A 12,726-nucleotide genomic window follows, 5' to 3' on the forward strand; every position below is an offset into this window, starting at 1 on the left:
AAATTTCTCTTTTAAGTCTGATACAAACAAGTCAACATCAATCAGTTCATACACATATCGAGATCTATTATATTTGGAGAGACCTAATGTCCTCTTAAAGTACCGAGTCTTTACTCTCTCCAGGTTTTCAAAGTCTTGTTTAGTTAGGAATGGCCATATAATCTCAATACCGTAAGATGCAATTGGAGATATTTTCAAATCAAAAAGTTTAATGGCAGTGTCAACTGATAGATTTCTCAAATCTTTTATATTGTAAGTGGCTAGGAGTGCCAGCCTAACTCTTCGTTCTATGTGCTTCTGAAAAGACACCCCCGAGGCTTGAAAAACAATTCCTAAATATGTAAATTCATTTACAAATTCAATAGTTTGACCATGTACTTCAAGAATATCATCCTGACGCGGCCTACCTTTCCCTTTATTACGGAACTTTAAAATTTTACATTTATCAAAATTTAATCTTAAATTCCTTTTTAGCAAGTAATTAATAAGTTCCTCCAAGACTCTCTTAATATCTTGCAAACTTTCTGAATATAAAACTACATCATCTGCATAAAATAATGCTTTAACATTTGGAAAACTTCGGAGTACAATATTTATATCGGAAATAGAAAAATTAAACAGTAAAGGCGAGGTGCACCCACCCTGTCGTACTCCGTTTGATTGCACAATTAAATTTGAAACAGCGACTCCATCTATAATTTGTAATAAATTTAAATCTAAAGAATGAGCTAGAAAATTCAGCTCGGTAAAAGACAATTTCTTGGACTCTATCAGCCTCTGGAAAATAAATTTTCTATCCACAGAGTCAAAAGCTTTTCGCACATCCAGAAACAGAGCATAAAGGGGTTTTTTGTCATCATGATATACTGTTCTCTGAATATCCTCTAGTAAAATCTTAACTGCTTGAATTGTTGATTTCCCTTTGACAAAACCAAATTGATTTTCTGGAATGAACTCTCTTAAGGATGAATACAGACGATTATGTAAAATTCGATCCAACAAGTTATAAAATACGGAGCTGAGGCATATGCCTCTATAAGAATTTTTATCTTCACAATCACCTTTTCCTTTATAAAGCAATTTGACATTAGAGATTTTCCAACTTTGTGGATAATAACCTGTTTCTATACACTTATTGTAAAAAGAAGTGATTTCGGGCAACAGAAATTCTATTAATAGTTTCAAATTTTCATTTCGGACGCAATCAGGTCCGGCAGCTTTCCCATTTTTCATTCTCTTTAACGCTATTTTAATTTCTTCTTCCATGATTGGCATAAATTCAATATCGTGCGAGTAATGTTCCAGCATGCTGTGTAAATTTATGGAGTCATTCTGAGATAAATTTTGTTGGTTAAAAATACTTTCAAAATTTTCTTCCCACTCCTCTAAACCAATATTATTGTTATTGTAAAATGATTTGCTAAGTTGCAACACTTTATAACACCGATTATTCTCGGCTTCATCCAAAATTCTCTTTTCTTTTCTTGCATTATATTCGTGTTTTTTATGTTTACAAAGTTTTTTATAATCTCTTTTCATTTTAAAGAACTCTTCCTCAAGATATAATTTAAAGTTATCTGCAAGAAGTAAGTTAAAGCTATCCCAAAATTTTAAATTCTCCCGAGCATCCTCCAATTTGTCTCTAAACCGGTAACATTCAGAGTCAAACCAAGGCTGACTCGTTCTTTCAAAAGATGGCCACGGAGACTTTGATTCTTCCAGTGCCAAACACATATTCTTATAAAAATCGTCCAATTCAGCCAAACTTACATTTTGATTCAAAATATGTCTATACTTATTTTCAATTGAGTCTTTCAACACTGTGGAATCAATTCTATATTTAAAATTATTCGTGAGCGCATTTTTATATGCAAAATTACTAATTCCAGGGACAAGGAGTTTAGAAACCACCTTTTTATGACTGATTTTAGAATTTAGTATTTTAAATTCAACATTATTCACCTTTGAGCCTGTAAAAATTAAATCAATTACACTTTTTCCCGTCTTAGCCTCAAATGTACAATCAAAAGAGTTTAATGAAGAATTCCTCTTATTTGCTAAAATTAAATTTTGTTCATCCATAAAGTCAAGCAAGGCCTCTCTTTTAGCCCGGTCCCTACTGTTTTTTGCATCCAATCGACAGTTAAAGTCAGCAGCAAAAATTAAATTTTCAAAGTTGGAGATGTGTTCTAAAGTTAAAAGAAGTTCATCCGTCACTTTACTTGCATTTAAATCTGGTTCGAGATAGGACCCCACCACTGATAAATTTTGGAAATTTAAAATTAGAGATTTTTCCAATTGTTTGTAACTTAAAAGTTTACCACACTTAGCATTGTAATAAATTGAAACCCCCCTCATTGGTCTCCCAATATCCCTTTCTATTGCAAAAATATGTTTTTCGTAAAACCCTGGAATATGAAAATTGGCCCTTAAAAATGTTTCTGTGAATATCATTAAATCAAAATTCTTAAATAAATTTACATCCTCCTCCTCACTATATGTGCCGCGCAGCCCTTCCACATTCCAAAGCAAAACCGATATAATATCATTATTGTCATGATTCTGGAGACACCGAGGGTTTATTGATTTCCCGACTTGTCCTTTTTGGGTCGGCCACGTGGTCTCGGCTCCACACTAACAGTCTCCACAATATCATTCTCCTCTTCGGGGGGCTGCTGCTCGAACAGCTTCCCAGCATCCTTCCATCTCTTGGACTCGAATTTGTTGTAAAAGTGGACCTTGCAGGAGAGATGTTTCATTTTCTGGTACAGAAGGTCCATGCAGAAGATCCTGTGCAGCTGGTCCGAGCCACTGCACATGTAGGACACTGCTACCTCGGCCAGCCCTTCCGTCTCCACCTGCTGGGCCACCGCCTCGAACGCAGCGTCCCTGCCCTCGAGATACTGCTCGGAGTTCCTGTAGATTTTGTCACTCGACCTGTTCTTTAGCATGACATTCCAGAACGTGCCCCTGCCCCCGGCCTCTTGCTTGGCAATGTGCCCAATCTTCCTGTCGCTCGGCTCCACTTTCGGACGGCCCGCACAGTTACGGACGTCCAGCGCGACGCCCACACCCATGTTGGCGTCTACGGCGATGGCGTGAATCTTTGTGAGTTGCTCCGCGTCACAGAGGTCACCTACATGCTCTATGAACTCAAGCCCGGAGTTTGGTTCGGCCAGTGAGGAACCCAGCCGGAACGCCTCGTCTAGTTCGGAGCATTTTTTCAGATATGCATTTGTCCGAGGCGTATCCGGGGAGGGCTTCAGAGGCGGCGGCGGAGGCCTTTGGTGCCTCTGCAGATGGTGCCCCGGATGAAAACCGCTTGCAGGAGGGCGGCTCTCGAGATCAGCAATCTTCTTTTCCAGCATTTCCACCTTTTTCTGGGCCTCTGCCTCCCGACGTTTCGCCTCTCGACGCTCATCTTCACGGTCCGTTCTCATTTGCTCCCACGCTACCTTATAGAATTGAAGGCAGTAGGTCAGTTGCTCGATTACCTGATCACGAGGATGCCCCAAAACCGCGCCAGGGTACGGACCATACCCTGGAGGGGGCACGTCGTAATGTTGTTGTGGTCCTGGTTGCTGCTGCACCAACCCACCGTTACAATTTGTCATTGCGCCACTGTTACTGGTCGTAGCGCCCTGATTTGTGGCGGAAAATGAGCCTGATTGAAAAGTCAGGGGGACTTGCCACACTTGTTGACCTCCCATGACCTCAGACTCGCAGAATTCAGCTGAAATCGGCAACAATTTGAGCCCCTGATGCTACCTCAACAAGTGTTGCCAAATTTCAAATAAACTGAACGAAAATGGCACTTTAGGGAACAATTTAGTCCATCTTGATCGGATATGCTATCGGTTTTGACTTCAGACAATCCGGGACCAAGTTATAATCGACTCGTCCCATATTCAAAAATTTTCGTAAAAAAATTTCGAATAAACTTAATGAAAATTGAACTTAAGGGAACAATTTGGTCCCTCTTGAAAGGATATGCTAACGGTTTTGACCTCAGACAAATTGGGGCTGAGTTATATTCGGCATGGGTATATTCAAAAATTTTCGAAAAAAATTTCGAATTAACTGAACGAAAATGGCACTTTAGGGAATAATTTGGTACATCTTGATTGGATATGCTATCGGTTTTGACCTCAGACAATTAGGGGCCGAGTTATAAACGGCAAAATACATATTCAAAAATTTTTGAAAAAAAATTTCAAATAATTAGAATGAAAATGGCACTTATGGGAACAATTTAGTCCATCTTGATCGGATATGCTATCCGTTTTGACCTCAGACAATTCGGGACCAAGTTATAAACGACTCGACCCATAATCAAAAATTTTCGGAAAAACATTTCGAATAAACTTAATGAAAATGGCACTTATGGGAACAATTTGGTCCTTCTTAATCGGATATGCTATCGGTTTTGACCTCAGACAATTCGGGACCGAGTTATAAACGATTTGACCCATATTTAAAAATTTTCGAAAAAAAATTTGTAATAAACTTAATGAAAATTGCACTTAAGGGAACAATTTGGTCCCTCTTGAAAGGATATGCTATCGGTTTTGCCCTCAGACAAATAGGGGCCAGTTATTGAAAAATCAACCAATATTCAAAAATTTTCGAAAAAAAATTTGGAATTAACAGAATGAAAATGGCACTTAAGGGAACATTTTGGTCCATCTTAATCGGATATGCTATCGGTTTTGACCTCAGACAAATAGGGGCCGAGTTATATTCGGCATGGGTATATTCAAAAATTTTCGAAAAAAATTTCGAATTAACTGAACGAAAATGGCACTTTAGGGAATAATTTGGTACATCTTGATTGGATATGCTCTCGGTTTTGACCACAGACAATTAGGGGCCCAGTTATAAACGGCATGATACATATTCAAAAATTTTTGGTCCATCTTGATCGGATATGCTATCGGTTTTGACCTCAGACAATTCGGGACCGAGTTATAAACGATTTGACCCATATTTAAAAATTTTCGAAAAAAAATTTGGAATAAACAGAATGAAAATGGCACTTTAGGGAACAATTTGGTACATCTTGATTGGATATGCTCTCGGTTTTGACCACAGACAATTAGGGGCCGAGTTATAAACGGCATGATACATATTCAAAAATTTTTTGTCCATCTTGATCGGATATGCAATCCGTTTTGACCTCAGACAATTAGGGGCCGAGTTATAAACGACTTGACCCAAAATCAAAAATTTTCGAAAAAAAATTTCGAATAAAATGAACGAAAAGGGCACTTTAGGGAATAATATGGTCCATCTTGATCGGATATTCAATCCGTTTTGACCTCAGACAATTAGGGGCCGAGTTATAAACGACTCGACCCATAATCAAAAAATTTCGGAAAAACATTTCGAATAAACTTAATGAAATTGGCACTTATGGGAACAATTTGGTCCTTCTTAATCGGATATGCTATCGGTTTTGACCTCAGACAATTCGGGACCGAGTTATAAACGATTTGACCCATATTTAAAAATTTTCGAAAAAAAATTTGGAATAAACAGAATGAAAATGGCACTTTAGGGAACAATTTGGTCCTTCTTGATCGGATATGCTATTGGCTTTGACTTCAGACAATCCGGGACCAAGTTATAATCGACTCGTCCCATATTCAAAAATTTTCGTAAAAAAAATTTGAAATTAACAGAATGAAAATGGCACTTTAGGGAACATTTTGGTCCATCTTAATCGGATATGCTATCGGTTTTGACCTCAGACAAATAGGGGCCGAGTTATAAACGGCATGACCCATATTCAAAAATTTTCAAAAAAAAATTTCGAATAAACTTAATGAAAATTGCACTTAAGGGAACAATTTGGTCCCTCTTGAAAGGATATGCTATCGGTTTTGCCCTCAGACAAATAGGGGCCAGTTATTGAAAAATCGACCAATATTCAAAAATTTTCGAAAAAAAATTTGGAATTAACAGAATGAAAATGGCACTGTAGGGAACATTTTGGTCCATCTTAATCGGATATGCTATCGGTTTTGACCTCAGACAAATAGGGGCCGAGTTATATTCGGCATTATTGTTGTTTATTTGTCCACATTGTTACAAATACATTGTTTACATTCAATTTTTGAAAAACAATTATTTAGAAAAAGAGATTGTTGGACAAAAAGGCATCACCACTAGCAAAAATTTTGCTAAAACTTCCGAGATCAAAAAGACCCCATCCGCCGCAGTGAGCCTCGGTTGACTGAGTTATTGTTCTTATCACTTATCACAAATTCTGCCACAGGTAGGCCTTGCAGAGAGTGGGAAACTGTTCCACTGGGCAGGTTTTCAGAGCGTCCGGAAGGTCATTCCAGGGCCCGACAACCCTGAAGGAGAAGGCGCTCTCGGCAAACTTGCTCCGGACATCGGCAGGCTGCAGTTTTTTGGGGCCCAGCGGGTCATCTGATCGGAGGGGCCGGCGCTCGGTGATGCGCTCCATGGCGTCGAAGTCGGTGGCGCCGCTGGTGCACCTCTTGAAGAAAACGAGGTCGGTGTACCGGAGGTGCATGTCGAAAGGCATCACCACCTGCTCGTGCACCGGCGGCAGCTGCCGGCCGTGGATGAAATGGAGCGCCCTTCTTTGCAGCCCTTCGAGTTTGCTGATGTTGACGGCGGAGGTCGGGTGCCAGGCGGGCAGTCCGAAGGTCATGATGGGTTTGACCAGCGACTGGTAGGCCATCCTTTTGACCCTGGGGGTGCACCCTTGCAAATTTCTGGCTGCGAAACTGAGGGTTTGCGCCGCCTTTGTCTTCACGGTGTCGGTGTGGACGTTCCAGCTCAGATCACGGGACAGGTGGACGCCGAGGAGGCGCTGGCAGTCGACGTACTCGAGGACGGCGCTGTTGATGGTGTACTTGAAAAAGAGGCGGTTTTGGGAGTGGGTGATGTCCATCATCTTGCACTTTTTGGCGTTGAGGGCCATGCCGTTGTTGTCGCACCAGATCTGCATGGCGTCCAGGTCTGCCTGCAGACCGTCCACGTCGTCGTCTGATTCGATGACTCGGGACAGGGTGGCGTCGTCCGCGTATTGGTGCAATTTTGTTTTTGCAGACTTGGGCAGGTCGGCGACAAAGACGTTGAAGAGCAAGGGGCCGAGCACACTGCCCTGGATGACCCCGGAGGGCACCTCGGACGGCTCGGAGCTCTCGCCATTGAACCGGACAAACTGGGTGCGGCCAACCAAGAACGACTCGCACCACTCGAGCAGCTGCCCTCGGACTCCGTAGTGCTCCAACTTGGAGAGGAGGCGCTGATGTGGCACTTTGTCGAAGGCCTTGGACCAGTCGAGGAAAACGCAGTGGATGTGCGCGCCGCTCTTCTTGTCCAGCGCCGCCGTCCAGGAGTCAACGGCGCCGGTGAGCAGAGTGGTGCACGAGCGGCGCCGGCGGAAGCCATGCTGGGTGGGGGGGATGACGTTGGTGAACTCAAGGAACTCTCCCAACCGGTCTCGAACAAAACGCTCCAGCGTCTTGCCGACCAGGGAGGTGATGCTGATCGGACGGTAGTTGTTGAAGTCTCTCTTGCTGCCGTCCTTGTGGATTGGGGTGACCGCCGCCACTTTCCACTCTGTCGCAAGGCCTTGGGTGAGCGACTTGTTGAAGACGTGGGCGAGCGAGACGCAGATGGCGGTGGCGGCGTTCTTGAGCAGGACGGCCGGGACACCGTCCGGTCCTGCAGTGGTGTTGGCTTTTGTGGCGCGCAGCAGCGTGTGCACCTCGGCCGGCGTGCAGGTCAGCTCGGTGAGCGTCGGCTGCTCGGCAGTGGCGTTGGGCGCCGTTCTCCGGAGAAAAGGGAAAATGTTGTCAGCGCTTGAAAAGTTGCTTTTGAAAACCTCGTTGAAGCGCGCCGCCACGTCTTTGGGGTCGGAAATGGTAACTCGGCCGACGTCAAAACTGGCAGCGTCGTTCGGGACGGTGGCCTTCGACTTGATGTACTGCCAGAGGAACTTGGAGCCGTTGGCGCCGCGGCCCAGGCGCCACATCCAGTTGTCCTTGGCCGTCCGGAGGGCCGCCTGCGTCGCTCTTCTTGCGGCCAGGTAGGCGTCTCTGGAGTCCTTGGACTTTGAGTCTCGCCAGGTAGCAAATAGGGTGTCCCTGACATCGATCATCTTTTTCAGGTCCTTGTCGAGCCACGGCTGGAGGTGCTTTTTACTGCCGCCGCCGACGCGCTTTTTTGGGACATGAGTTTCAGTGCACTTGAAAACGATCCTCTTCCAGCAGTCGAGCGCCTCGTTGACGTCGTCGTGTTGCAGCACCTCATCGAGGCGCTCGGTGAGAGCGGCGTTCAGCGCCGGCCAGTTGGCGCGCTGGAAATCGAAGACCTCTCGGGGGGCAGGCGAAGGGCGGACAGCGGTCAGCGACAGGGCGGCCGAGATGGCGTCATGGTCACTCACGCCGGCCACCACCTCGACCGAGGAGACGAGGCCGGGCACGTCGCACAGGAGCAAGTCGATGGTTTTCTCGCTCGAGTCGGTCGTCCGTGTTGGCCCTTCGACGAGCTGCGAGAAGGCCATGTCGGCGAAGGCGGACTTGAACTCCTCGGCGGCGTTGTCGAGAGCCTCCGGAGGGTCCGCCGCCCAGCAGATGTTGAGGTTGAAATCGCCCATTAGGAAGCAGCCGTCGAAGTTGGGCTGCTCTGCTGCCACCAAGTCGAGCGAGTGCAGCAGAGCGGCGTTGTGCGCGGCCTCGGCGCTTGGCCGCCTGTACGCTGAGCCGACGAGCAGCCGCAGTTTGCCCACTCGGATTTCAGCCCAGACGATCTCGGCGCGGCTCTCAAGGTGCGGCAGGCGCTTTGGCTGGAGATGCGGCCGGATGGCCAGCAGGACGCCGCCGCCGCGGCCCTCGAGTCTGTCCTTCCGCAAGACGACGTACTCTCGGGGGACAAACTCGTGGTTTTTCACCTCGGGCGTCAGCCACGTCTCGTTGACGGCGCACAGGTCGGCCGAGTGGGTCTCGAAAAAGGCCGCGATGGTCGCCGCCGTCCTGCGATTCTTCAAGGAGCGGGCGTTGAAGCAAAGAAGGGAAATTGAGTTGGTGTTGTTGCGGCGCCGAGTAACTCGCGTGGCTGGCTCCGGGCGCGGTGGATCTTCCGGAAGGCTCCAGAAAGAGTCGTTGAGCGTGGGCAAACAGCAAGACCAGCAGCGGTAATTCCCGTTCCTGCGGAAGCCGTTGAGGTCCTTGTCGGTCCACTGCTGGCCCTTGGCAAGACATGTTCTGTGGAAAACTTGGCCGCAGCCTCCGCAGACAATTTTGACAGCATTTTTTCGGCCCGGCTTGTCACAGAAAACGCACGTGGCGGCGGGTGGCAATATGGCGGCCATTGTTGAAGCGTCAGGTCGCCCCAGGTCGGTGGCCGTTTCCAGGACAGGGCGATGCGTAGGGGTCAGGAGAGATGCACCCTTTGAAGTTCTGCAGTTTCTGCACTTATTTTGCACCCCTTGGTTGGGCTAGGGGCACAAGAACTGGGCAAAAAAGGGCAAAAACTGGGAGCGATGTCTTTGGCGCGTCTTGTTTTGACGGTGGTGGCGCCACTCTCATCATGGGTATATTCAAAAATTTACGAAAAAAATTTCGAATTTAGTGAACGAAAATGGCACTTTAGGGAATAATTTGGTACATCTTGATTGGATATGCTCTCGGTTTTGACCACAGACAATAAGGGGCCGAGTTATTAACGGCATGATACATATTCAAAAATTTTCGTAAAAAAATTTCGAGTAAACTTAATGAAAATTGCACTTAAAGGAAACAATTTGGTCCCTCTTGAAAGGATATGCTAGCGGTTTTTACCTCAGACAATTAGGGGCCGAGAAATAATCGACTTGACCCATATTTTAAAATTTTCGAAAAAAAATTTGAAATTAACAGAATGAAAATGGCACTTTAGGGAACATTTTGGTCCATCTTAATCGGATATGCTATCGGTTTTGACCTCAGACAATTCGGGACCGAGTTATAAACGATTTGACCCATATTTAAAAATTTTCGAAAAAAAATTTGGAATAAACAGAATGAAAATGGCACTTTAGGGAACAATTTGGTCCTTCTTGATCGGATATGCTATTGGTTTTGACTTCAGACAATCAAGGACCAAGTTATAATCGACTCGTCCCATATTCAAAAATTTTCGTATAAAAATTTGGAATTAACAGAATGAAAATGGCACTTTAGGGAACATTTTGGTCCATCTTAATCGGATATGCTATCGGTTTTGCCCTCAGACAAATAGGGGCCAGTTATTGAAAAATCAACCAATATTCAAAAATTTTCGAAAAAAAATTTGGAATTAACAGAATGAAAATGGCACTTTAGGGAACATTTTGGTGCATCTTAATCGGATATGCTATCGGTTTTGACCTCAGACAATTCGGGACCAAGTTATAAACGACTCGTCCCATATTCAAAAATTTTCGTAAAAAAATTTCGAATAAAAATGGCACTTTAGGGAATAATTTGGTACATCTTGATTGGATATGCTCTCGGTTTTGACCACAGACAATAAGAGGCCGAGTAAAATATAAATCAACCCATATTAAAAAATTTTCGGAAAAACATTTCGAATAAACTTAATGAAAATGGCACTTATGGGGACAATTTGGTCCTTCTTAATCGGATATGCTATCGGTTTTGACCTCAGACAATTAGGGGCCGAGTTATAAACGACTTGACCCATATTCAAAAATTTTCGAAAAAAAATTTCAAATCAACTGAGCGAAAATGGCACTTTAGGGAACAATTTGGTCCTTCTTGATCGGATATGCTATCGGTTTTGTCCTCAGACATTTTGGGACCGAGTAATAAACGACTCGACCAATATTCAAAAATTTTCAGAAAAACATTTCGAATAAACTTAATGAAAATGGCACTTTAGGGAACATTTTGGTGCATCTTAATCGGATATGCTATCGGTTTTGACCTCAGACAAATAGGGGCCGAGTTATATTTGGCATGGGTATATTCAAAAAATTTCGAAAAAAATTTCGAATAAACTGAACGAAAATGGCACTTTAGGTGACAATTTGGTCCATCTTGAACGGATATGCTATCCGTTTTGACCTCAGACAATTCGGGACCAAGTTATAAACGACTCGTCCCATATTCAAAAATTTTCGTAAAAAAATTTCGAATAAAAATGGCACTTTAGGGAATAATTTGGTACATCTTGATTGGATATGCTCTCGGTTTTGACCACAGACAATTAGAGGCCGAGTAAAATATAAATCAACCCATATTAAAAAATTTTTGGAAAAACATTTCGAATTAACTTAATGAAAATGGCTTTTATGGGGACTATTTAGTCCTCCTTAATCGGATATGCTATCGGTTTTGACCTCAGACAATTAGGGGCCGAGTTATAAACGACTTGACCCATATTCAAAAATTTTCGAAAAAAAATTTCAAATCAACTGAGCGAAAATGGCACTTTAGGGAACAATTTGGTCCTTCTTGATCTGATATGCTATCGGTTTTGTCCTCAGACATTTTGGGACCGAGTAATAAACGACTCGACCCATATTCAAAAATTTTCAGAAAAACATTTCGAATAAACTTAATGAAAATTGCACTTAAGGGAACAATTTGGTCCCTCTTGAAAGAATATGCTAGCGATTTTTACCTCAGACAATTAGGGGCCGAGAAATAATCGACTTGACCCATATTTTAAAATTTTCGAAAAAAAATTTGAAATTAACAGAATGAAAATGGCACTTTAGGGAACATTTTGGTCCATCTTAATCGGATATGCTATCGGTTTTGACCTCAGACAAATAGGGGCCGAGTTATATTCGGCATGGGTATATTCAAAAATTTTCGAAAAAAATTTTGAATTTACTGAACAAAAATGGCACTTTAGGGAATAATTTGGTACATCTTGATTGGATATGCTCTCGGTTTTGACCACAGACAATTAGGGGCCGAGTTATAAACGGCATGATACATATTCAAAAATTTTCGTAAAAAAATTTCGAATAAACAGAATGAAAATGGCACTTTAGGGAACAATTTGGTCTCTCTTGAAAGGATATGCTATTGGTTTTGACTTCAGACAATCAAGGACCAAGTTATAATCGACTCGTCCCATATTCAAAAATTTTCAGAAAAACATTTCGAATAAACTTAATGAAAATGGCACTTTAGGGATCAATTTGGTCCCTCTTGATAGGATATGCTATCGGTTTTGCCCTCAGACAAATAAACAAATAAACCAATATTCAAAAATTTTCGAAAAAAAATTGAGTAAACTTAATAAAAATGGCACTTTAGGAAACAATTTGGTACATCTTGATCGGATATGCTATCGGTTTTTACCTCAGACAAATAGGGGCCTAGTTAAAGATGTATTAACCTATATTCAAAAATTTTCGAAAACAAAATTTGAATAAACGGAATGAAAATGACACTTAAGAGAAAAGTTTGGTCCATCTTGATCGGATATGCTATCGGTTTTGACAATTAGGGGACGAGCTATAAACGACTCGACCCATATTCAAATATTTTTGAAAATAAATTTCGAATAAACAGAATGAAAATGGCACTTATGGGAACAATTTGGTCCTTCTTGATCGGATATGCTATCGGTTTTGACTTCAGACAATCCGGGACCAAGTTATAATCGACTCGTCCCATATTCAAAAATTTTCGTAAAAAAATTTCGAATAAACTTAATGAAAATTGAACTTCAGGGAACAATTTGGTC

This window comes from Neocloeon triangulifer, unplaced genomic scaffold (genome assembly GCF_031216515.1).
Source record: "Neocloeon triangulifer isolate White Clay Creek 2 clone unplaced genomic scaffold, ASM3121651v1 ptg000026l, whole genome shotgun sequence".
In the NCBI taxonomy this organism is placed as follows: domain Eukaryota; kingdom Metazoa; phylum Arthropoda; class Insecta; order Ephemeroptera; family Baetidae; genus Neocloeon; species Neocloeon triangulifer.